At 42.1% G+C, this 25,442-nt stretch overlaps 1 long non-coding RNA gene across 1 annotated transcript in view; it reads left to right on the forward strand.

The window, feature by feature from the left end:
- Positions 1–325: 325 nt before the first annotated feature.
- LOC132343469 (uncharacterized) overlaps positions 326–25,442 on the forward strand; it is a 61,005-nt gene continuing 35,888 nt past the window's right edge. Inside the window, exons 1-2 of the long non-coding RNA XR_009492312.1 lie at positions 326–551; positions 6,497–6,574. This is a non-coding gene — a long non-coding RNA (uncharacterized lncRNA). The remainder of the gene's footprint in view (positions 552–6,496; positions 6,575–25,442) is intronic.

Raw genomic sequence — 25,442 nt, forward strand, 5'->3', positions numbered from 1 at the left:
GTTGCAGTGTGTGGGCTTCTCATTGAGGTGGTTTCTCTTGTTGGGGCGCACAGGCTCTACAGTGTGGAGTTCAGTAGTTGCGGTTCGCCAGCTTGGTTGCCCTTCAGCATGTGGGACCTTCTTAGACCAGGGATCAAACCCATGTCCCCTGCATAGGCAGGGGGATTCTTTACCACTGGACCACCAGGGAAGTCCTGGTGATTGCTCTAACCTTTAAATCAAAACACCAGCACCAGGATAGCTTATCACAGGGGCCCTTGCGGGGCGTGTTTCCCTACTGGTTTCCTAGCAACCAATGAACCAATCAGACATCAGGTCACTTCTGCCTATAACCAGTAACCTTGGCTTGCAGGGTGTGAAGATGGCCGCCGTGTCCATGCTGCAGTGTCCAGAGGCCACCGTTCACTGCACACAGTGGGTTGTCACTCCAGGACCTTGCTTCACATAAGTAAACTCCCTCTATCCATGAAACCTTTGATGTCTCTGTCACCGACACCGGGGTGTTTCTTCGGTCTGCAAGCTGACAACTACAAGGCTTGTCGGCCTGCAAGGTGAGCCAAACGATTGGTGAAGCAGCTGGGAGACTGAGGAGACTCCCGAGAGTGCCTAGACGTTGGGAAGAAGCTTTGGGGGCTTGAAAGTTAGGGATGTAATCCTGAGGTGGCTGTCGGTTAGCATTTGGGGCGCAGAAGTTGTGGGGGTGATCCTGAGGTGGTTGTTCACTAGTGTGTGAGACTCTGGTGGCTGTCCTTGGTGAATGGCAGCCGCCACGAGAGTACAGGGAACTAAGGCTTTTGTGGTGCTGTTGGCCACAATTACAGTGAGGAAAAAAAGTTAACAATAAGGCAGCAGCCACATCTGTGGACTGGCCACTGCTTTTTGTTTGTTTGTTTTCTTTTAAAAGTAAAAAATAAAAATGTAATATAATTTTATTAATTATGTTATATTAACATATTATTAATCTTGTCTTTTTCCCTTTTTCTTAAATTTGAGAGTATTTTCAGAATTTCGCTGTTTTTTTAAATTATTATATAATTGATTTGTAAATGTTTTCAGGTATATAGCAGTAATTCAGTTATAAATATATATATGTGTATATGAAATGTATTTTTTAATATTCTTTTCCATTAGGTTATTATAAGATATTGAATATAGTTCTCTGTGTTATACATAGTAGAACCTTTTTGTTTGTTTATTTTATATATAGTAGTTTGTGTTTCTAATCCCATGACCCAGATAATCACGATGGTGTGATCACTTACCTAGAGCCAGACATCATGGAATGTGAAGTCAAATGGGCCTTAGGAAGCATCACTACAAACAAAGCTAGTGGAGGTGATGGGATTCCAGTTCAGCTATTTCAAATCCTAAAAGATGATGTTGTGAAAGTGCTGCACTCAATATGCCAGCAAATTTGGAAAACTCAGCAGTGGCCACAGGACTGGAAAAGGTCAGTTTTCATTCCAATCTCAAAGAAAGGCATGCCAAAGAATGTTCAGGCTACCACACAATTACTCTCATCTCACACACTAGCAAAGTAATGCTCAAAATTCTCCAAGCCAGGCTTCACCATGATTCATGAAGTACATGAATCATGAGCTTCCAGATGTTCAAGCTGGATTTATAAAAGGCAGGGGAACCAGAGATCAAATTGCCAACATCCATTGGATCATCGAAAAACCCAGAGACTTTCAGAAAAATATCTACTTCTGCTTTATTGACTATGCCAAAGCCTTTGACTGTGTGGATCACCACAAATTGTGAAAAATTCTTCAAGAGATGGGGATAGAAGACCACCTAACCTGCCTCCTGAGAAATCTGTAGCCAGGTCAAGAAACAACAGTTAGAACTGGACATGGAACAACAGACTGGTTCCAAATCTGGAAAGAAGAACATCAAGGCTGTGTATTGTCACCCTGCTTATTAAATTTATATGCAGAGTACATCATGAGAAGTGTTGAACTGGATGAAGCACAAGCTGGAATCAAGACTGTCGGAAGAAATATCAATAACCTCAGATATGCAGATGACACCACCCTTATGGCAGAAAGTGAAGAAGATCTAAAGAGCCTCTTGATGAAAGTGAAAGAGGAGAGTGAAAAAGTTGGCTTAAAATTTAACAGTCAGAAAACTAAGATCATGGCATCCGGTCCCATCACTTCATGGCAAATAGGTGGGGAAACAGTGGAAACAGTTACAGACTTTATCTTTTTGGGGCTTCAAAATCACTGCAGATGGTGACTATGCCATGAAATTAAAAGACACTTGCTCTTTGAAAGAAAAGCTATGATCGACCTAGACAGCTTATTAAAAAGCAGAGACATTACTTTTCAGACAAAGGTCTGTCTAGTCAAAGCAGTGGTTTTTCCAGTAGTCATGTATGGATGTGAGAGTTGGACTATATAGAAAGCTGAGCGCCGAAGAATTGATGCTTTTGAACTGTGGTGTTGGAGAAGACTCTTGAGAGTCCCTTGGACAGCAAAGAGATCCAACCAGTCCATCCTAAAGGAGATCAGTCCTGGGTGTTCTTTGAAAGGACTGATGTTGAAGCTGAAACTCCAATAATTTGGCTATCTGATGCGAAGAACTGACTCATTTGAAAAGACCCTGATGCTGGGAAAGATTGAAGGCAGGAGGATAAGGAGACGACAGAGGATGAGATGGTTGATGGTATCATTGACTCAATGAACATGAGTTTGAGTAAACTCCAGGATTTGGTGATGGACAGGGAGGCCTCGAGTGCTGCAGTCCTTGGGGTTGCAAAGAGTCGGACAAGACTGAGCAACTGAACTGAATGTATTTCTTATAAAAATGAGGTGTCTCAGCCTCCAAATGGTATTGCCAAGATCGCTTTGTGGATAAGCTCTGCTTAACTAGTATAAAATAAATTATGTGCTTAGGTGAATTCTCAGAAATATGAAAAACTGGCCAGAATGAATTTCAGGTTCACATGATCAGGAAAATATTCAGTATTGAGTCTATATCTGGTATTGAAGCTAGCTTAAGCTTGCTGGTTTGATTAATGTAGACGTGTTTTTAGAGTTATCAGGATTAAGTATAATATTGCTGTTGTACGTTGGTTTACTAGAGATCAAATAAGACCTCATTATATCTGCTGCAAATTTGTCAGCAAGGAAAATAACTTGACAGGATGGAACTTTAAGCAAATGTTAAATGAGATTAGAGCTCTTAAATAAGCTCTACTGCAGCCATGAAATTAAAAGATGCTTACTCCTTGGAAGAAAAGTCATGACCAAACTAGACAGCATATCAAAAAGCAGAGACATTACTTTGCCAACAAAGTTCCGTCCAGTCAACGCTATGGTTTTTCTAGTAGTCATGTATGGATGTGAGAGTTGGACTATACAGAAAGCAAAGCTGAGCACCAAAGAATTGATGCTTTTGAACTGTGGTGTTGGAGAAGACTCTTGAAAGTCCCTGGGACTGCAAGGAGATCCAACCAGTCCATCCTAAAGGAAATCAGTCCTGAATATTTATTGGAAGGACTGATGCTAAAGCTGAAACTCCAATACTTGGGCCACCTGATGCGAAGAACTGACTCATTTGAAAAGACCTTGGTGCTGGGAAAGATTGAAGGCAGGAGGAGAAGGGGAACGACAGAGGATGAGATGGGTGGATGGCATCACCGACTCAGTGGACATGAATTTGAGTAAATTGCAGGAGTTGGTGATGGACAGGGAGGCCTGGCGTGCTGCAGTCCATGGGGTCACAAAGAGTCAGACATGACTGAGTGACTGAACTGAACTGAACTGATAGAAATTATTATATTTTGAGAATGTCTATCTAAAAAAATTAGTCTCTCCAGATTTGGTAACTTGAAACTAAACTGTATTAAATGAGAATTCGTTGACTATTTGGGTCATTTCAAATAGGATAATATTGAAACATTAATTTCTGAGCACATGTAAGTTTACTTACCTTTGCCTTCTTAGGAGAGGAAGACTAAAACATAAGTTTTCCAGTTGAAAATGCTGGTATGACAAGCAGTGCACAATTACTTGCTTCTTGGTTTTTGCCAGAGGTTAAAGTTTTTAAGGATTAAGATTATAATCAGTCATAATTCTAGTTATTATTACCAAGTTTCTTTATTGGTTACATTGTAATAAGATGTTTAACCAGTTTAAGTCTTTTTGTCATTTATGACAGTTATGTTTGTATTCTGATGCTCTTGCAAAAGTTCTTCATCTTCAAGAAGATTCATAGGAAGGACTTTTGACAAGTACGGGTCTCTGATAAATTTCAGATCATACTGCTGAACTGAGTAAGAAATTAAAGAATCCTAATGGAAAACCTTAATGACTTCTAAAAAATTAACACAAGGATTGGTTGCTGAGTGAACTGGTGAATATGATAATACTTTTTATGGATTTCATCTGGAATATTACTGGGTTTGATCTGTTTCCAGATATAGGGAAGCCCTTCCCCTCAAATTAGTTATAACTTACAACAATTTGGTAAGCTTGACCTGTGGGTAGAATTGAAACATTTTTCTTTTCTCTCTGCCTGATCCCTCCAGAAACTGGAGACTCTTGGGTTCTGAGCATCCTTGTCAGGTGAATGGGAAAAAAAAATGGCCTATGCTGGAATCTCCATATTTGGGGGACCTCTGGAAGAGGGAAATTCATTGAGGCAGAGCCTGATGGCAAACTTTTGGCATGGTTTTCCTGGCCCTGAGATGCTTTTGGGGAGTTCAGTCTGAGATTCCTTCTGAGGAGTTCTACCACAGCCAGTTTGGAGAAGCCTTATGTGGCCAACTGACCAGGTTTCTTTTGCAAACAAATTAGTCTTGCTTTGACTGTGTTTGGTGGAAATGAGGGTACTTTTAGAGAGAGAAAGATTATGGTTCAATAGATATTAAATTCTAGTCCTGTTAATTGAGATCTAGATTTTTGAAAGTTGTGTAGGCCACACTTTTGCCCTGATGTTCTGAAGGAAAAGCAAATTCTCCAGTGAAGTTGTCACAGAGTATAACTACTTGTGATATATGACACTACTTGCTTTAAGTCTATTGCTAAAAGCACAGGTATAATGTTTTTATAAAAGTTTGATATAATTGATCAACTGTATAGCTGCTAAAATGTTTCCCCATTAATGTAATTCTGAGTTTATCTGATCAGTTGTCCCCCAAAGTGACAAATATAAATGCATATATAGGCAAATATAAAGTAGGCCCAGGGCAGGACCCTGACCTTAAGGGACAAATATTTTGGTCCATTGAAAGATTTTCAATCCAAAGGGTAAGTCATGGAAAAATCTTCACATTCTGAGGTATGGGGAAGTCATTCTGGTTTGTACATGGTTTAATGTAAGCCACGTGACAGAGTGGCCTGTGTTGTGGCCTACTGAACATGCATTGTACATCAGCTTTGGCCATTGAGGAGGAGAATGCATTGGAAAAATCAAAATGGAGTAGCTGTGGTTCAGACATCCAACATAAAACTAGGTGGCAGTTATAGACATGATTTTAGATACATTCCTATATTACAGCAAATTTGAGTTAATCAAACTGTGTTGCAGACGGAACAGAAACTTCAGGCAGAAGTGGCGTTATCTCAGAATGCAGGCCATGCTTGTGTTTGCTGAATGGTCATGGTCTCCCTGTGTCATGCCTATCCAGTGTCTTACATTTCACCTGTAGCCTGAATAAAGGATATCTATTTGAGGAGTGGGAAGCAAGTGACCTCACTGTGAAATGAGTCTAACTGCTGCATCTCCAGTGAGGTGCTGTTTGTCATCCTCCCTCTAGGCTTGCATGAAAAATAGACCCAACTGATGCAACCATGAGGGATGACCAACAATGGAGGAGTGGCACTCAGCATAACATGGGGTGGCAGACCTGTACCGTGACTGCTGATTCCTGCTAGGCCCCCAGAATGTTTGTTTTAGAGTTGGAGCCTCCCTTGTCCACATGGGGTGGCTCTGGGTTTGTGAAAACCAAGGGTGGCCTTACCTTCCTTGTAACCGGACGGGACACGGCCGCCATTGACTCCCTCTCCATTGGTCTGTTAAGTGCTTGGCTCCAAAATTTGCTGACATACTGGCAAGTGAGTGTTCTTAGCACATTTGGTGTCTTACTCCTGATACTCTTTAGCTGCTGGTGTCTTTATTACATTTGTGGTATCTGGTTGCAGTGCCCCTCTACTGACCAGACCGCAGGGACATAGCAGAAGAGGGGTGAACAAAGATTGTAAGGGTCATGCAGGGTATGTAGGGGTTGGGGTGCATGGTCAGGCCACCCAGGATGGCTGCTCTCTTGCTCTCTGTATATCGTTGGCTCCACCAGAGCCTTCTTCACCTACCCTCTGCTCACATGACTGACCTTCCAACATACTTGACCCTGTCCCAGCTCATTATTGTTCTAGCTTAATATCAGAACATCTTCACTGAGATAGCTTATCTCCTGGTTTCCCTGGTAACTGATGAGCCAACCTGACATCAATTCCCACTGTAACTGTAAACCTCCTCCTCTCTGCAGAAGCGAAGACTGCCACCATGCCCTGCCGAACATCTGCCGCAGCGGTTGGGGGTTGCTCCAGGACCTTGCTTCAGACATGTAAGATCTCCCTATCCATTAAACCATTGACGTCTCTGTCACTGACTCTGGGCTCTTTATTTGGTCTTAAAGCTGGTCAAGTAGTACAGGGCTTGCAGGCTTGCAGGGTACAGCCCAATACCTGCAACAAGTACAGAGAAAAAGGACAGGATGCTAGATAAAGAGAACAAAAGTTTCCATTAGTTCCAAGTTCCAAGAGAACTTGCTGAATGCCAAGCCCTTGGTTGGGTCTTTTGCATGTATTATCTCATTTAAGCTGTATCACAAGCATGATTATCATTTTCATTGTACTGGTGAGAACTTTGAGGTTCAGAGAGACTGGGTAACTCACCCAAGGTTGCATGGCTGGTCTAGCCTCACCTAGCCTGGGTCCAAGCCTTTGTGCTGTTAACAGCTTGAGAAATGGAAAAGCAAGAGCTGAATGATGTGGAAGTGCCACCTTCAAGGAGGGCACAGGGCCTTGGGGGTGGTGTTCAGATTAGGTTAACAACAGTCGGACCCAAGGGTGGCTGGAGAGCAGTAGCTGTGCTGCCGAACCAGATGGGTCAGAATCACGTTGCGCGCGCGCGCTCTCTCTCTCTCTCTCTCTCTCTCTCTCTCACACACACACACACACACACACAAAACTGAGAGGAGCCAATCAAACTTGACCACATGCATGTTTTTCTTCTTGATTTTTTTCTTTTCCTACCTTTTTTCCCCCATTGGCTTCTCTCCTGCCCTTTCCCCAATACTGATGGATTCTCATTTCTGAGCTAGGATGGTGGCCTCGGAGGATGGCTCTTTCCTTCTTCCATCTCTCACTTCTTTTTTCAGCCTGTGACTCCTTTGTTTTTCTGGTTGAAACTTAAATCCTGACTTGAGCATCCATCACATTGCCCCTCTGTATAGCCAGGCTCAGCACCTTTCATGGAAGCTCCCAGAACCTTCTTCCCTTTGCTACAGTGACCCTCCTTTTTCACCCCTATCGTTGGGAGCACAGGATTTCAACAACCCTTCTTGTCTCCTCGTCAAATCCTTACTATTTAGGAATCTTGGTGTGTTAGTGCTGATATGATGGTCAAAACAGAAGCTTGTCTAGCCTTGCATAAAATAAAGTTACTCCAACTTTACTAAAGTGTTTAAGAGGGCAAATGTCCCCAGAGATATTTCTTAGCACAAAAATCACTTTTCTGTATTTAAGAACTTTGCCAGGTCCTTGTGTCTGAAATAGAGCCGTCCCTACCCAACGAGGCCGTGTGGTAGGCTGACCCCTTCTAGGATCACATGTTGTTTTGGTGAAGAGGCTTTCATAACTCAATGAATTTATGAGCCATGTCATGCAGGGCCATCGAAGAGGGACGGAGCATAGTGAAGAGTTTTGACAAAACATGGTCCCCTGGAGGAGGAAATACTCCAGTATTCTTGCCTGGAGAACCCGGTGGTAGGCTGCCAGTTTAACCTGGTTCTGCCACCTCCCACCTCCCAGCAGTGTGACCATAGGAAAGAAGCAGTGTCTCTGTGCTGTAATTCTCTCATTTGCACAATGGGGTGATCATGTCTGCTCTCCAGGACTTTATGAGGATGGAGGTGACGGCCAGCACAGCATGGGTTCTTAAGATCTGCCCTGGGGACATCCCTGGAGCTCCCGTGGTTAAGACTTTGCCTCCAATGTGGCAGGCGCAGGTTCAATCCCTGCTGGGGGCGCAAGAGTCCCACATGCCTCAGGGCCAAGAAGCCAAAACAGAAAACAGTATTGTAACGAATTCAGTACACACACACACACACACACACACACACACAGAAGTCGCTCAGTCATGTCCGACTCTTTGCAACCCCATGGATTGTAGCCCACCAGGCTCCTCGGTCCATGGGATTTTCCAGGCATGAATACTGGAGTGGGTTGCCGTTTCCTTCTCCAAACGAATTCAATAAAAGACCTTAAAAATATTATCCACATTAGAAAAATCTTAAAAAAAAGAGTTGCTCTGGGTACATTCTTAATCCCTAGTGACCCAGTGGTTGTTATTGAGGGCACTATGCACTTTATGTTTTTAGGGCAACTTTACTTCTACTATGTAACTTGGGCCCATAAACCCATCAGGGTCTGCTTATAGAGCATGAAATACATTCTAGCAACTATAGGCAGAAGGCATTTAGTTCAAAGTATTATGTGTCCTACAGAATCATTAGAGATGTGAAGAAAATGACTCTAGCTTAAGTTTTCTAAACTGGCAGAATTGGACCTTCCAAAAGTCTCCTGCCTTTTCTATGACAAGAAAGCACTGACTGATCCAGAAACTTCAGGTGCCAAATCTGAAAATTAGAAAAAGAATATGCATACTCATACGCATGCAATTACTGCCATGGCCAGAGAGGCACCTAAGTCAGGAAGTCTCCGTTGGTGCCTCCAACTCCACACCCTCACTGCCTGCTACAATCTGCAGAACCAAAAATGGGTGCCCGTCCACTATTTACCACCCCCCAGCCCTCCACCCCCCACAGCCCGTCTCTGTCAGTGTCCTCAGAAGCTGTAGAAACGGCCTCTGCCTCATTTTCTATCTTCTGATTCCCGCCTGAACATTTATGCTTAGCTGAAGTTGGAGCACATCTGGAAATCTAGGTGCGAAGGAGTCTGGGAAATTCCATCTTCCCCTTTTCAGCCTTTTCAGAACAGGAAGCACTTACAAAGGAGGCCAGAATTGATGCGAAGCACTTGCCTTCCATTTTTCACAAGAGCCTGACAAATGATTTCCTGGTAGAAGTCCTGTGGTATGACTCCCTGGTCACTTTCTCTTTCCCTGGCGACTGGGCTGCCTGGTCTGGTATCTTAAGGAATCTCTGAGCACCACTTGCTTCTGAAAGCTGGCTGTTCCTGGGAGCACAGATTTCCTACAGGTCTCTTGGGTGAAAATTGATTTATGTTCCAAAGGTGAGGTTGGTGTCCTTTTTGCTTCTTCTTGCCTCATCCAGACCACTTCTTTCTCAAAAATCCCAACTTGCCTCCCTGGGGGATGCTGCCCTTTTTGCCAACCTCAGGAGTACTATTTCCTCCCAGAGACATTCCAGGTTTAACTGGATCCTCAGGGTCACCCACATAAGTACCCAGTGGGCTCCAGTCTCTTCCGGAGTTCTCTGTGGTAAAGATGGAGACGGCAGGGGAAAAAAGTTCAGTCTCTGGGAGCCTTCCTATTCAGTGCAAGCTGCCAAACCAACGTCCCTCTTTGGGCACAGCCATAAAGCTAACTACAAACAAATGGATTTTTAGAAGTGGAAATGTCAGTGGCTCAGGACTAGAAGAGGCTCTGGGGACCATCCAGTCTATTCTTCTCTTCTTTCAGAGAAGGGACATGAGGCCCCGAGAGGTAAGGGACTTACCCAAGGTCATACAGACAAGGTAATACTGCTTCCACGGCAAGGATGCCTTCAGCAAGTCAGCAGACTTACCAGGGGCCCACTTTGTATAGTGACTGTCTTTGGTCAGGCTTCGGAGAAGCAGAGCCTAAGAAGGGATTTGTATAAAACACATTTATTTAAAAGAGTGATCTGAACATGCATGGGGAGGAAGAAAGGAAGTAGGATAGGGAAGGAGCAGACGTTTTAAACAAGACTGTAGTTTCCGGTGACATCTAACGGTAGCTTGATCCTGCGGAGAGATCTAGACCACACACTGCATTACGGAACTTGAACCACCATAAGACAAGGGTGTTGTTCTTTTATATTTCTGCATCAGCTAGTTTATTAATTATGGGCTCATCCAGTGTGGGGGCCATTATTCTCTGGTACTTCCAGACAAATCGGCCTGGTCTCTGAAGAGCAGTGTTCCCAGATAGGCATCAGGAGTGAACTGTTAACAAAAGCACCTCCAGCAGTTGGGTGGGTGGGTGCACCGAATGGTGAAAAGGGCCACGGGAAATCTAGGTGGGGCACCAAGGTGGCTGCTACTGTCCTTCAGACAAAATTCTCTGGATCCCAGCATAACAACTGGGATTCAGTGGCTGCTGTGTGATCTCAAACAAGTCGCTAAACCTCTCTGAGCTTCAGGTGCCAAATCTGAAAATTAGAAAAAGAATCTTTCCTCTTAGGGTTGTTTTGAGCATTCAAAGAGCTCATGCATGTTCCAAAGTACTTAGTCCAGTGACTGCATTTAGTATTATTGTAATTATCAGTCCTTTTTATTAATTAACAGCAATATAATTATATTAAATATATAATAATTAGAGTAACATAATTATTGTAAGCAATTACAATGATGATAAAAATTGACAATTCAAACAGCAGAGCTGTATGAGGTCACCATCTACCACTTACCATCCAGGGGACATGGGAATGCATTGTCCACATCCCAACAACAAAATCAGGATCATCCAAGGAGTGGTATTATTTTTATCCACAGTATGAATGTAAATGTGTGCTTTTGGTGCTCCCATCTCACCACTGAGATAATTAACCAGAAGCAATTACAGTGCACTTGGCAAATTGCAGCTTTGCCCTCTTTGCAAGGGACATGTTTTATTTATACTTCCTCCCTTGTGGCTTGCTGATTGATCACATTCCAAGTCCAGTATTTAAAGGTGAGGTGCTGACACGGACTTCACCTGAGTTCCCTCAAGGTTCCCACACACCGGGCCCAGGCAGGAAATGTCCTTGTGTCTTGTTGGATGCAGCCATCTCTCCGACAATCAGCGCATCTGGGCAGATCCCAGTGCCCCCACCCCAGGGACAGTTGCTGAGTCCTCCTTTATTGAATGTCAAAAAAGTGAATCAGTGCAACACCCTGAGCTAGACACCTCATCTCCCCAGCTTAGTCTTCTCCAATTTCAAACCACGATGAGCCAACTCACTTTTAGAACATTGAATTCATGGAAGCCTTTCAAAGCTGGACGTGGAAAGTGGAGATCCCACTAATGCTATTTCTGATAATCAGTCTGGAGGACAAAATCTGGCATGTGGATTTATGCTGAGATGGTCACCTGAGCTCTACTTATAAAGCAAGAAGGGGAGGGGATGAAATGTCTTAATCTAAGGTTAGAAATGGCATTTTCAGACATGAGAGAGTAGGCAGACACTAAGACAGTGTAAACAAAGATTGTTTAAAATACATGGGAAAAATATTAACCAAATGGTTTTTCTGTACAAAGTGGATTTCTTCTATATATTACCTCCATGACCATTTGTGTTAGTGTTTTTATTGATGTTTGATATTAATTCTCTGAAACCTAGTGAGTTACTAGCATTATAGTAAATAATATTCTTCATGTATATTAAACATTTGAAAAAACTCTTTAATTTTTTAACACCTATATTTTTTCATTAGATGAAACAGAAAAATACTGTCCACAGGAAACTACGTATCATGACTGTATTATTTCTCATCATGATTTATATCCATGGTGATCTCTTTCCTCATGGAAAAAGGAGATCCCTCAGGTGATATTTGGAGAAGGCAATGGCACCCCACTCCTGTACTCTTGCCTGGAAAATCCCATGGACGGAGGAGCCTGGTGGGCTGCAGTCCATGAGGGCGCTAAGAGTCGGACACGACTGAGCGACTTCACTTTCACTTTTCACTTTCATGCATTGGAGAAGGAAATGGCAACCCACTCCAGTGTTCTTGCCTGGAGAATCCCAGGGAGTGGGGAGCCTGGTGGGCTGCCGTCTATGGGGTCGCACAGAGTCGGACACAACAAGCGACTTAGCAGTATCAGCAGCAGCAGGTGAAATTAACCAAGGGAAAAGGAGATATGCAATGAACTTTCCTCCTAAACAAACCCATGAGATCTGCCACAATAATGTGGGATGTTTTCATTTAACCACGTGGTATTGCCAGCAGTTGGTACCTCCTCTCCAGGCCCTGGCCTCCACATTCTAAACACCTCCTATAGGTGTCAACTATAAAGTACCATCTCTATTGCTCTATAAGAAAATACCTAAAACAGAGATGAATAAGCACTGACTCTATGTTTTGAACATTAAATTTCATCTTGATATATAGGCATCTAATCTCTAAAATTAGCTTCAGTTGCTCAGTTTTTATTTATAAATTATTTATTGAGCACTTTACACATTTCAGACTCTGTGTTAGGCCCAAGAAATGGTGAGTTAATCTCTGCCCTGAAGGAGCAGAGATTAGTGAGAAAATTAGTAATTTTCTTACTAGAGTTAGTGAGAAATTAGTGATTTCTTACTAGAGTTAGTGAGAAAAAAAAATACTAGCCAAGAAAGGGAAAAAAGACACTATTCACTAAAGGCTAAACACCAACAAGTGCTAGCAAGAAGAATAAAGGGTTTGACCTAGTCAGGGTGAGTGCTGAGAGGATGCAAGAAGGATGAGTAGGAGTTAGCTAAGAAAAAAAGAGGAGAGAAGAGCAGCCCAGGAATAGGAAATAGCATGTGCAAAGGCCCTGAGGTAGAGAATATAACCACCTCGTTTGAAACTGCAATCAAGAAAGAGGTGGGAGAACATGGTGGACAGTAAGACTAGAATATGACTAGGACAGCAGACATTGTAAGGGGCTTTTTTTTTTTTTTTGGCAGTTCCAGGTCTTAGTTATGGCCTATCGGAAAATCTAGCTCCCTGACCAGCAATCAAACCCAGGTCCCCAGAATTGGGAGCATGGAGTCTTAACAACTGGACTACCAGGCTTTATCCACCATTTTGCTGGATAATGTCAGATGCCTATCCAGCATCTATCCACCCCCCTTTCCCAGTAGAATTTAAATTTCTTTAGGTATTCTACCTTCTCCATATTAGCTTAAATGGTGCACTCTGACCTCTAAGAATGGGTTCCAGGAGAAGGCAATGGCACCCCACTCCAGCACTCTTGCCTGGAAAATCCCATGGATGGAGGAGCCTGGTAGGCTGCAGTCCATGGGGTCGCTAAGAGTCGGACACGACTTAACGACTTCACTTTCACTTTTCACTTTCACGCATTGGAGAAGGAAATGGCAGCCCACTCCAGTGTTCTTGCCTGGAGAATCCCAGGGACAGGGGAGCCTGGTGGGCTGCCGTCTATTGGGTCGCACAGAGTCGGACACGACTGAAGCGACTTAGCAGCAAGAATGGGTTCCAAGAGATCTAAGTCAATCCTTCCCAATCCTAGGTTTAATCCCTGCAAGAGACAACTGCTAATCGTGCCAGGTAATGTAAACTGGACCAACTGGACTCTGAAATGATGAGAGAGGTTTAATTCCATGACAGGGAAGAGGCCTTTCACTCTCCCACTAGGAATAAAGCAGAAAGCCTGTTGACCTATTGCTGTTGTCACTTCAGTTCAGTTCAGTCGCTCAGTCATGTCTGACTCTTTGCGACCCCATGAACCGCAGCATGCCAGGCCTCCCTGTCCATCACCAACTCCTGGAGTCCACCCAAACCCATGTCCATTGAGTCGGTGATGCCATCCAGCCATCTCATCCTCTGTCGTTCCCTTCTCCTCCTGCCCTCAATCTTTCCCAGCATCAGGGTCTTTTCAAATGAGTCAACTCTTCGCATGAGGTGGCCAAAGTATTGGAGTTTCAGCTTCAGCATCAGTCCTTCCAATGAACACCCAGGACTGATCTCCTTTAGGATGGACTGGTTGGATCTCCTTGCAGTCCAAGGAACTCTCAAGAGTCTTCTCTAGCACCACAGTACAAAGGCATCAATTGTTCAGTGCTTAGCTTTCTTCATAGTCCAACTCTCACATCCATACATGAACACTGTAAGAACCATAGCCTTGACTAGATGGACCTTTTGTTGGCAAAGTAATGTCTCTGCTTTTGAATATGCTGTCTAGGTTGGTCATAACTTTCCTTCCAAGGAGTAAGCGTCTTTTAATTTCATGGCTGCAGTCACCATCTGCAGTGATTTTGGAGCCCAGAAAAATAAAGTCAGCCACTGTTTCCACTGTTTCCCCATATATTTGCCATGAAGTGATGGGACCGGATGCCATGATCTTAGTTTTCTGAATGTTGAGCTTTAAGCCAACTTTTTCACTCTCCTCTTTCACTTTCATCAAGAGGCTCTTTAGATCTTCTTCACTTTCTGCCATAAGGGTGCTGTCATCCGCATATCTGCATATTTAAACTTTGATAATTGTGTTTAACTGCTGTTGTCAACCATGGGATAAAGCCAGGTGGGTGGATAGTGAAGAGGAGAGATGGGAAGAACTTTGGTCCTCGACTATATTGTTGTATCACTAAACCAAGCAAGCCTGAAGCCCAAATTGCCTCTAGACTTCTTACAATGCAGGATAACAAAGATTCTTCTTGTACAAGCCAATCTAAGCCAGGTTTTTAACACTTGCTCCCAAAAGCATTTTGCTGGATATATATCATGCAGAAGGATCATTGCCTTTTTCCAAGAAGAACAGTGGTCTGAAATTTGGGTGCAGAGTCCATAATTCTAAGAAAAACGTTTATGGAACGGGACCCGGTACATTCCTCATTACCGTCACCACCCAAAATAGTCTAATGTTAAATGAAAATGTTGGAAATAGAATTCCTCATACATGATCTCAATGGAGTTAAGCACCTCTGATTGCACAAACACAGAAATACACACACACACACACACACACACACACACATTAAAGGAAAGACTGGTAAGAAAAATACTCTGTTAAATGCTGGCTCCAAGGTAAGGAGATTATTACTAGGCTTTTATTTTTTTTTTGGCTTGGCTATTTATGTACTTCAGTATTTCCTGATTTTTCTACAATGAATATACTTATATAATTAAACATCAGTTTAGTTCAGTTCAGTTCCTCAGTCATGTCCAACTCTTTGACTTTAACATCAAAGTCAACATAAAGATGTTTTCCACCTAAATTGACATCACCTACCACAAAAGAGGCTACTTTCATTTTTTTTAAAAATATAATGGCCAAAATAAAACTAAAAAGTAGCATATCTAACATAGTCTATTGGAAAAGATAAAGATTTCTAGTCTTTATGTACTGTATCCAGACAGTTAAGGATTTATCATTGGTCTTATAATAGAATAAAATATCTTGAGTATGTCCAATTTTCATTTTAAATCCTCAATTTATAAAATAGTTATTCATTTCAAAGTTCCATTAAATAAAATAGAGACACTTGCAAATTTTGAGACCCTCAGGAGATATCATTTAGCATCTTTGGAAAACATAATATTTAATTATCATAGCATGAGGTACTCTTAATGGCACATTTCAACACTGCTATTGAAACTGATTTCTGAGAGGAAAATTAAATGATATTTCCACTCACATGCCTTATTTAAATACAAACTACATGCATAATTATCTTTGATCCCCACTGCCACTTAAAAATAAAATACAAAAGTGAAAATACAAAATATTCATGGAAGTTTTTTCATCTATAACTCAGTTACCAGAAAATCCATAATTACCCAATACCCCTAAATGGTCCATGTACCTCAAATGATTTGGGAGCCCTGTTTGCTGACCAATACCTATTACAAGATTCAAATTCTAAAGCTTACCTTCCTACTCTCAGAGTCATTTGAGATAAGCTCTATTCTAGGAAGGAAGATAGTATCATTTTTATTAACTCCCTTTAATTATAAAATTTGCATTTTTTAATTCAATCTTCCCTCCACTGTGTACTTCTTCCTTTTTTCCCCCAAAGTAATAAATAGACCTTGTTATTTCACAGTAACCATTTTCTTTCTAAGATGGCAGGAGTATTTTTGGATAACAAAGCCAGACAACCTAACAGATACATCAGAGGCAACACCTCCTGCCTCAGTTTCTGCCTCTGTAATGAGTGAGAGATGATAAAGGAAGAGGTAGTGGGCCCTAGAGCTGGCCACAAGCATTCCAGTTCTCCCCTTGGAGAGCTTGTGATAGGGCTACCCTTCTTTGAAATTAGGAAGCCTGTGTTACTTTCTGTGGCCGGTGGTTTAGGGATACAAGTAATTGTGTCACTTCTGGGTTGACATTGAGAGAGCTGAGTTTGAGTCGTTACACGTCATTCCCTAGCCGGGGAGATGCTGGAAGCACATATGGAGGTCATGCTTCCATCAGCCTGAGCCCTGAAGGGACCATCAAGAGCAGAGGCCCACTTCCATCCAGCACAGGAGAAGCGCATTTTAAGTCACTGCACTTTAGGGGTTGGTTGGTAGCGCAGCATGTGTGTGCTTAGTCACTCAGTCATGTCTGACTCTGCAACCCCATGGACTGTAACCCACCAGGCTCCTCTGTCCCTGGAATTCTCCAGGCAAGAATACTGGAGTGGGTAGCTATTCCCTTCTCCAAGGGATCTTCCTGACCCAGGGATTGAACCAAGGTCTCTTGCATTGCAGGTGGATTCTTTACCATCTGAGCCACCAGGGAAGCCCTAGCACAGCATAACCAAGCCTATACTGATTGGATAGAAGGAAAAAAAAAGGGAACAAGTGCTTGCATTCCTTCAAAGGCCTTTTGTGTTCCTGTTGAAAAACTTATTCCCTATTTGGTAAATGATAATAAGCTCAACAATGTTCTTATGAAAGTACAAAAACCATCCTAAAAAATGTGTTACAATCAAAACCATTTCATTCTAAGCTTGAGTTAAATAGTTTAAACCCACATATTTACTGGGTTACTGAAGAGAATTTATGAGTACCTATGAACTGTCTAAAGGGGAGTTTCCAAATTTGGGTCTTTCAGGTTGAAGATAAAAAAATGAATATGAGCATATTCTGTATCACCTAGGTGGCCAACCTATATGTAAAGACGGACCTGTATGCCTATGTTAGTGATGCTAGTGGTAAAGAATCCGCCTGTTGATGCAGGAGCGACCAGAGATGCAGGTTCCATCCCTGGGTCGGGAAGATCCCCTGGAATAGGAAATGGCAGTATTCTTGCCTGGAAAATTCCATGGACAGAGGAGCCTGGCAGGCTACAGACCATGGGGTCATAAAAAGTCAGGCATGACTATGCACACAGCCACAGAGCCATACACCTATATATAAGGCAATGCCAGCGACCAAATTGCTTTGTGGTTACATTTATCTTGGCACCCAATAGTATTATTAATACTTTGTCAAAGGCTAGGCAATAAAGAACCAAATTGGACATAACACTGAAGGGCTGCCTTTGTGCCCAGAAAATTTCCCCAAAAGCGAACATGGTCAGCATCTTGTTTTGAGCAATGATTTAGTTCCAGAAAAACTATATCATCTTTCACATTAATGTTGTGAATTTGAGTTTTATTGGTGTGACTGTTTGGTTTTAACCTGTAAATTGGTTTTTCCTTTTATAGTTTATAAGAATTACAGACATAAATTTATATCTGTTTTTCTGCAATATACATTTAAGTAATATTGTAATACAAATAGTGAAACTCCACACTTTGGGGGTGGTAAGAGTGTGGTTCTCAGATCATTTTTCCTTTAAAAGGCCCAATAAATAAAAACGATAAAAACTTAAAAATTAACTGTAAAAAATTTTTTTTAATATTTAAAAGAAAAAGGCAGTGAACATTGCTTATTTTAGAACAGGCTCAAAGCAGCTCTCTCCCTTGGAATAAACTGTTGAGTTATATGAATTTACTCACCCAAGTTTATCCAGAAGAGTTATCTGAAAACACAAGAGCTAGCTTCGGGACTCCATAAATCTCTTCTTTATGCTTTTGATGGAAGAAGACAGAGTTGTTTTTGTTGTTGTTCAGTCTCTCAGTCGTGTCTGAGTCTGCAGCTCCATGGACTGCGGCATACCAGGCTTCCCTGTCCTTCATTATCTCCCCGAGTTTGCTCAAACTCATGTCCTTTGAGTCGATAATGCCATCCAACCATCTCGTCGTCTGTCGCCCTGAAAGAGCTCCAAAAACTAGAGAAGCATCAGAAATGATGAAATAAAGGCATTTGTGGCTCTTTTCAAAGGCAAAACCCGTTGCAGCAAAATGTACCTTTCTTTGTGCTGATGGGACGTTTGCGCTCACCATCAGTTTTTTGTGACCATGTCTTGCCCTGACCACTCTCTTACTTGTTCATGAAGCAAAGATCTCACAGTCCCCACATTACCCAGTCTTTCTTTGGTGCTGGTTTCCTGTTAAATTGTACCTTTTACCTCATTGCAGTAAGCAGTGGCTGTGCACTCAGCTTCCTATTCCATCTCTTCAGTGTCTCTGGTTGGGAATTTCCTCATTGCAGGACACATTTTTTAAAGTCGGTTTTGTTGGTGTATAGTTGCTTTGCAGCGTTGTGTTAGTTCCTAAATCATGCAGCAAAGTGAATCAGCTGTATACACATATGCAGGACAAATTAATGTCACACATTCGTCAAAACTTGACAGTTTACCCGGAAGGAACCGAGGCCATGCACACCAGTTGAGAAATTCTGTCCTACAAGTACTGCAAGAAATTCTGTCCTACAGGAGGGGCAGATTTGGTCCGTATTGTTTGCTGCTCCGTACTCTGGATTTGAAGAGCACTTTTACAGCACACTTCCCCCACCACCTTAAATCTGTTCAACTCTGAATTTTAAAGGGAAAATGTAATTCATCTGATCCTGATTTGTTTGCACTTAACTCATCACAATGTTGTTTTGAAGAAGCTGATGTGCAAAAAGGCTCTTCATCAGCTCTTTGAAGAGCTTTTCTCTTCAAGGGGAACAAAGAATCAGACAGTGTTTACCAAAGGTAAACAAAACAAAGTCATGAAAAAAATTGAAAAAACCCAAGTTTGTTTCTAAAGCTTGAACTCAGTAGAGGTCAAGGAGGTTTGAGACCTGCTGCCTCACTTGAAAAAAAGTGTGACCCAGAGTGAATGGCCGGGCCGTCCAGGCAGAAGCTGGCGAGGCCTCACTGAACGCTCCAGAGCCGTGCTGTGTGTTTGTTGCAGCCAATAAACACTCCTAATGATGCTCGCAACAAAAGCCCGTATTTTGAGCCTTATTTTCTCTTTTCTTTTCATGTTGTTTCTCTCAGTGAAGGGATCAAAGCAGCGAGGCTACTTTTGCTTCCCTCAATCAGACAGGAGTTCTTTGAAGTAAATGTGTGTTGTTTCTCTTTTGCTTTTCTTTTCTTTTTTCTTTTCTCCTTAAGGAAGAATCTTTATAATCAGAGGCCTGACTTTGTAAACTTCCCTAACACTAGTCCCTTAGGTGCCTGTGCGTCTCTTTCTTGGGTTTCCCCTTCTTGTGCTCCATTTGATGAAAGCCATAGAGTGGATTTTAATGTGCCCAGGATGGCTGAGAACATCCAAAGACAACATCATCCATTCATCAAAAACAGATGAAGACAAAGATGCAAGAGCGCAGCCGAGCAGGAAAATAAATCAGGGAATTTTGAAAAAGCATTTGTGGTTACAGCTTAAGGCTGTCTTATTTAAAAAAAAAAGTATCAAAATAACTCCATTAATGATCATCTCAGAAGCAAAATGAAGCTGAAATCTTGTTACTATGGTTCTTGCTTCCACAGGGAATTCAGAATATCGTATAGAAAATAATGGGATTTTTTTGTGAATAAAAAAGGGCTGCAGAAGTCAAGCTGAGCATGATTTCCTCAGGAGCCTTTCAGGGGCATACAGTATAAAAATTGGTGATTCTCCAAGAATGAGTATGTTTCTAATGGAAGATGAATAACTAATGATAGCAGCTAGCAGGAATTAAGCACTTACCAGGTGTCAGTCATTGTACTACATGCGTTCATGCATCATCTCTTTTCATCTTCATTCTAACCCTATCAAGTAGGTCTGTTAATTGTCCCATTTTGCAGAAGAGAAAATGGAGGTTCAGAATACTCAAGGTCAACATAGGTCAGCCCCAGACCTGTCTGATGCCAAAGCCCGTGCTCTTAGCCACAGTGTATGCGGTTTATCTGGAGTGTAGTACTTATGTTCAAACTGGAGCCTAGAAGGACTCTTGCTGCTCAGAGGCTAAAGTCACATCTGTTCTGGCCCAGCAAACTGAAATGTTAATCTAGCTGTTTTGGCCAAATTAATTCTTCACTATTAATTAACTCAAAGAAAGACAAATTGCTTTACAGAAGTTTCTAGACATTCCCTCAACACTCTTCTTTTTATAGTGGTAATACAGACCTACTTCCCTGGACATTTTCCTCATCAAAAAATATGTAATAAGGTTGTTAAAACCCATCAGGCTATACACCTTAAATGCCAACATTTTATTGTAAGTAAATTTTACCTCAGAAAAGTTGTTTCAAAAGTGAACATCCACGAACACTCAAAGGGAGTTATTCCAGTATATTTTCGACTTCATCATTTCCTAGATTTCATATTGAATTGTTATTAAGTCGAACTATGTGAAACTGCAATTTATGCATGTCAGCTCCATACAAATCAACTTTTAAAAGATTTTAAATAGTGTCAGCATGCTTGTCCCATGTAACCTGGAGCTATTCTCTCCTGTTGTCTTACTGATATATTTTAATTTAGATAAAGATTTTCTTCATCAGCATATGTACTAGGTGAATGAAATTTCTTTCATTGTCCTTCCTTTCCTTTTTTATGACTTTTTTTTTCCTGATACTTGGCTGGACTACATTTCCCAGCCTCCTTTGCAGTGAAAGCATAGCCTTGAGACTGAGTTCTGCCCAATGGAATGTGAGCAGAAGTGATGTGCATAAAAACTTCCTTCTCCACTCTTTTTCCCATCTATCATCTGGAAGTGAAGAATTTTGAGATCTTTGAGGCAAAAGACAGAAGAAACCAGGATTTCTGAATCACAGTGTGATAAACCACCTGCCAATCCATCTCTTTCAGAGGAGCAAGAACTCACTTCTGTTGTGTTCAGCCACTGAAATATGAGAACATTACAACAAGTATTACTTTTCCTGATGGACTTTCTTTCATTAATGTCTATTGTGTAATTTCTGTGTGCCTTGGAGACCAGTTCAGTGGACCAAAATTAAATGGCTCTTCAGAGAAATGCTGTAGAATTTTGAGAAATGGGGATATTCAGGTTCAGGGAGGAAAATAAACTTCCCATTTATTGAGAACATCTTTATCTCCTACTCATCACTCATTCACCCTCTTCCTGGGAAACCATCCTCCTTCCCACCCAGCCATGTGATTTAGGTGAAGCTGAAACTCCAGGTTGGCTTAGGTCAGCCAGTGTCCCTCACTGTCTGGCTACAGTGAAACACGAGGGCATGAGGTGATATTGCTGAGTCTGTCCAGCAATAAAGTGTTTCTTTTCCTCTACAAAACTAGTCCAAAAGATCTTCTCTCTCACCCTTGAGAGTACATTGCAATGATGTCAAAGTATGAAACTCTGTAGCTGTCTTGTTTTTGAAGAGTATTTTTGTACAACAGTTTTCAGTTCATGGCAAAAGAAGAAACCAAGATTTCTCACATACACTTTGCCCTCACATACACATGTACAGCTGCCCCTCACTATCAGTATCTCACTCACACCAGAGAGAAACCCAGATTTCTCATATACACTTTGCCCCCCACTATCAACATCTCACACCAGAGTAGTACATTTATCACAACCAGTAAACCCACACTGATACATCTTTATCACACAACATCCATAGTTTACATGAGGGTTCACTCTTGGTGTTGTACATTCTGTGGGTTCAGAGAAATGTAGAATGGCATGGATCAGTGACATGACAGTTACAGTGTCATACAAGTAGTTTTACTGCATCTTAGCCAGCATTTGGTGTCATCACTGTTGCAGATTTTGACCATTCTAATAGATGTACAGTGGTTTATTTATCGTTGTTATTTTAATTTGCATTTCTCTGATGACATATGATAGGGAACATATTTTAAATTATTTATTTATTTATCTTTGGCTGTGCTGGGTCTTCACTGCTGCATGGACTTTTCTCTAGTTGCAGAGTTGGGGCCACTCTTCATTGCGGCGTGAAGTCTTCTCATTGTGGTTGCTTCTGTTGCGAAGCAGAGGCTCCGGGGTGCAGGGGCTTCAGAAGTTGTGGCATGTGGGTTCATTAGCTGTGGTGCTCCATGGCATGTGGGATCTTCCCAGACCAGGGATCAAACCCATGTCTCCTCCATTGGCAGGTAGATTCTTTTCCATGGAGCCACGAGGGAAGCCCTGGAGTATCTTTCTTTTTGTTTACTGTCCATCTATGTATCTTTTTTGGTGAAGTGTTCTCTAGCCATCTTTCTGCTGCCCAGGAGAAAGCTGGCCCGTCAGGATTCTGCTGTGTGAAGTCTGCCAATGCAAAACTGCTCCATGAGGAAAATTGGAGGCATTATTTGGGAGAAATAGGTCTTAGAGGATTGCAGTCACTTATTATCTGGATCAATACTGACCTCACATCTGGTCTTCAGGACTTCTCAGTTTCGTGGGCTATCTTCTGGTAAGCAATCTGATTTGAGTTTTCAGTCCTAAATTATGCAACTTTGCCACTCATTCATTTATTCTGAATTTGGCTGAGTAAGGAAGTACCACAATCCATATGAATTTGAAAATGGACCAAGGAAAACTCAATGCAGAAAATACTTACTGAAATGTGTATATTATTTTCTGCCTCATAAAGACCATTTTTTTCTCTCCACAATTACTAGAGCTTCCACACCAAGCCTAACTATAATTGGACAATCACTCCTGCAATGATAATTGAGCCTCAGCATTCAGAAAGAGTTTAAGGCAGACCACTGTGAATTGTCAAAGAAATCCATCAAATAATTTATTATTTGCATTTATTTGTTTTGCATTTATTTGTATATCCCGTATTATAATGCATACTCATTAGGTAACTTACAGTTATAATCATTTGTTCTAATACATCATGTTTTCAAACATTATATAGAAAACAAGTGATGTAACTTTAAGACCTTTCACCAAATGCCCTAGTGTTTTGGCTGAATCGTAGTTCACTCTCCCCATGACTCCAGCCTCTGTGGCCATTCATTCACTCACTCATTCTGAAATTGAGTGGGTGAAAACGGATTATTTACAAAATGTAGAAAATTGACATTCCTCATCTTTACTGCCTATATAAGTGAATATTCTTTTGGTCACAAGTGACAAAAAAAAACCAATCCAAGATAACAAAAGGAGACTTTATTGGCTTAGGCAACTGAAATACCCTTGGGCAGATCAAGTGTGACTAAACCCAGGGACTTAGGCAGTGCGTGCAGGTCATCCCAACCTCACTGTCCTTGTCTTTCGGCTCTGTTCTCTTCTAAAGCCATTCTCTTCTCATGTGGAAGCCCTCAGCAGTACAAGCAGTACATTAGCTTGTACTCTAATCATAGCTTCACATCTAGCAGAAAGGCTCTGCTTGGCTTAAACGTCCATTTTGAAACCTGTCACTATGGCTGGGACGATGACCAATCATGCAATGCTATGATTGGTCAGGCCTGTATTACTTATATATCCTTTGGAGTATATGGACAGGGAATGATGCTCTGTCCCTCAGAAAGAGAAATGGATACTAGATGGCCGTATTAGTCAAGTGTGGAGAAAATGTCAGTTGCTTAGTCATGTTCTACTTTTTGCAAGCCTATGCACGATAGTCCACCAGATTCCTCTGTCCATGGGGTTTCCCAGGCAAGAATGCTGGAGTGTGTTGCCATTACCTTCTCTAGGGGATCTTCCTGACCCACAGATTGAACCTGGGTCTCCTGCATTACAGGCAGATTCTTTACCATCCGAACTACCACAGGATGGATTGGAAGATGTGCCCTGGGATTATCATTTGACAATCACGTTAGTCAAAATGATTAACAATAGCTACTATGATAAGCAGCCCCAAATATCTTAACATTAAGATATTTAAAGTTGCATTTGGTTTAACATTAAGTTGTATTTTTCACTCATACGAAATCTAATGCAGAGTGTTCTGGTTGGGCAATTCCCTTGGCAGCTCTCAGCCAAGCCCTGACTCAGGAATCCAGATTTCTTCCATTTTGGGAATGCTGCTATCCGCGTCACCTCCAAGGTTGTGTGGAAGGGGAAGGGTGAGCTGGACGAGGCATGACTGCATTCAGCTGCCTTGGCCTCAGGATGATACATCAATCTGTCCTTGCATTCGCTGATGAGAACTTAGTCATGCGACCCCATACAGATGCAAAGGGGGCTGGGAAATACAGTTCAGTTGTGTGCCTAAGAAGAGAAAACAGGCTTTCTGGCCACCTGGCCAATCTGTGAAACTAAGGCAAACCCAACCCATACCTGACACACAGCCAGAATGACCCACTGGTTCTCCTCTGGTCAGGCAGACATTAAGTCAGTGCCAGCAGGGTCCTGAGAGGTGATCTGGCTCTACTGTCTACTTGGACAGATGGGCATAGCGAGAGAGAAAGGGCATTTCCCAGGTCACTCAAAACTAAAGTAGTGAAGCAGAGATTTTTGAGCCCCAACCCCCTCCCAAAGAAATAATGAAAAGGAGTTCCTCCCTCCCCAGATGCCAGAGACATCTTCCTGTCCTGCCCCCCACCATAGCTACAATTTGCCAAAATTTGTTTTTATCAAACATGGGACAGTAGAAATGTGGCTAGTTTTACAGCAAGATGGACCTGAGTTCAAACTTGAACTCTATTTGTTTCTAGTTTGGGCAAGCAGTTAAGCTCTCTGAGCAGTAGGTTACTCATCTGTTCAGCCTAAACTAGTACTCAACAAGCATTACCTGGGGGTTTCAAGAGTCATTTTCCTGACGTTTTGTGGCTAGGGCACTAAAACTAAATATACATCCAGGAAAACTGTACAAGCTCTGAGAGTGAGGGAAACTAACCCTTTTTAGAGGTGAATTCACTTTCACATAGGAAACATGTTACTCCCAGAATGTGCTTTGCTGATTTCGTCATCGTGATTCTACAACTTGGCTAGCTAAGCAAGAAATGGAGACAGACTAGCGCCTCTCCAAGACTCAAGTGAGGACAGCATCACCTCCCCTTCCTGGGAGGGAGTAGCTCCTTTTTCAGAGGTGATTGAATTCCAGGTGCTTTGCAAGCCCTTGTCAGATAGAATGCCACCTAGCTGGAG

Source organism: Bos taurus, chromosome 22 (genome assembly GCF_002263795.3).
Source record: "Bos taurus isolate L1 Dominette 01449 registration number 42190680 breed Hereford chromosome 22, ARS-UCD2.0, whole genome shotgun sequence".
NCBI lineage: Eukaryota > Metazoa > Chordata > Mammalia > Artiodactyla > Bovidae > Bos > Bos taurus.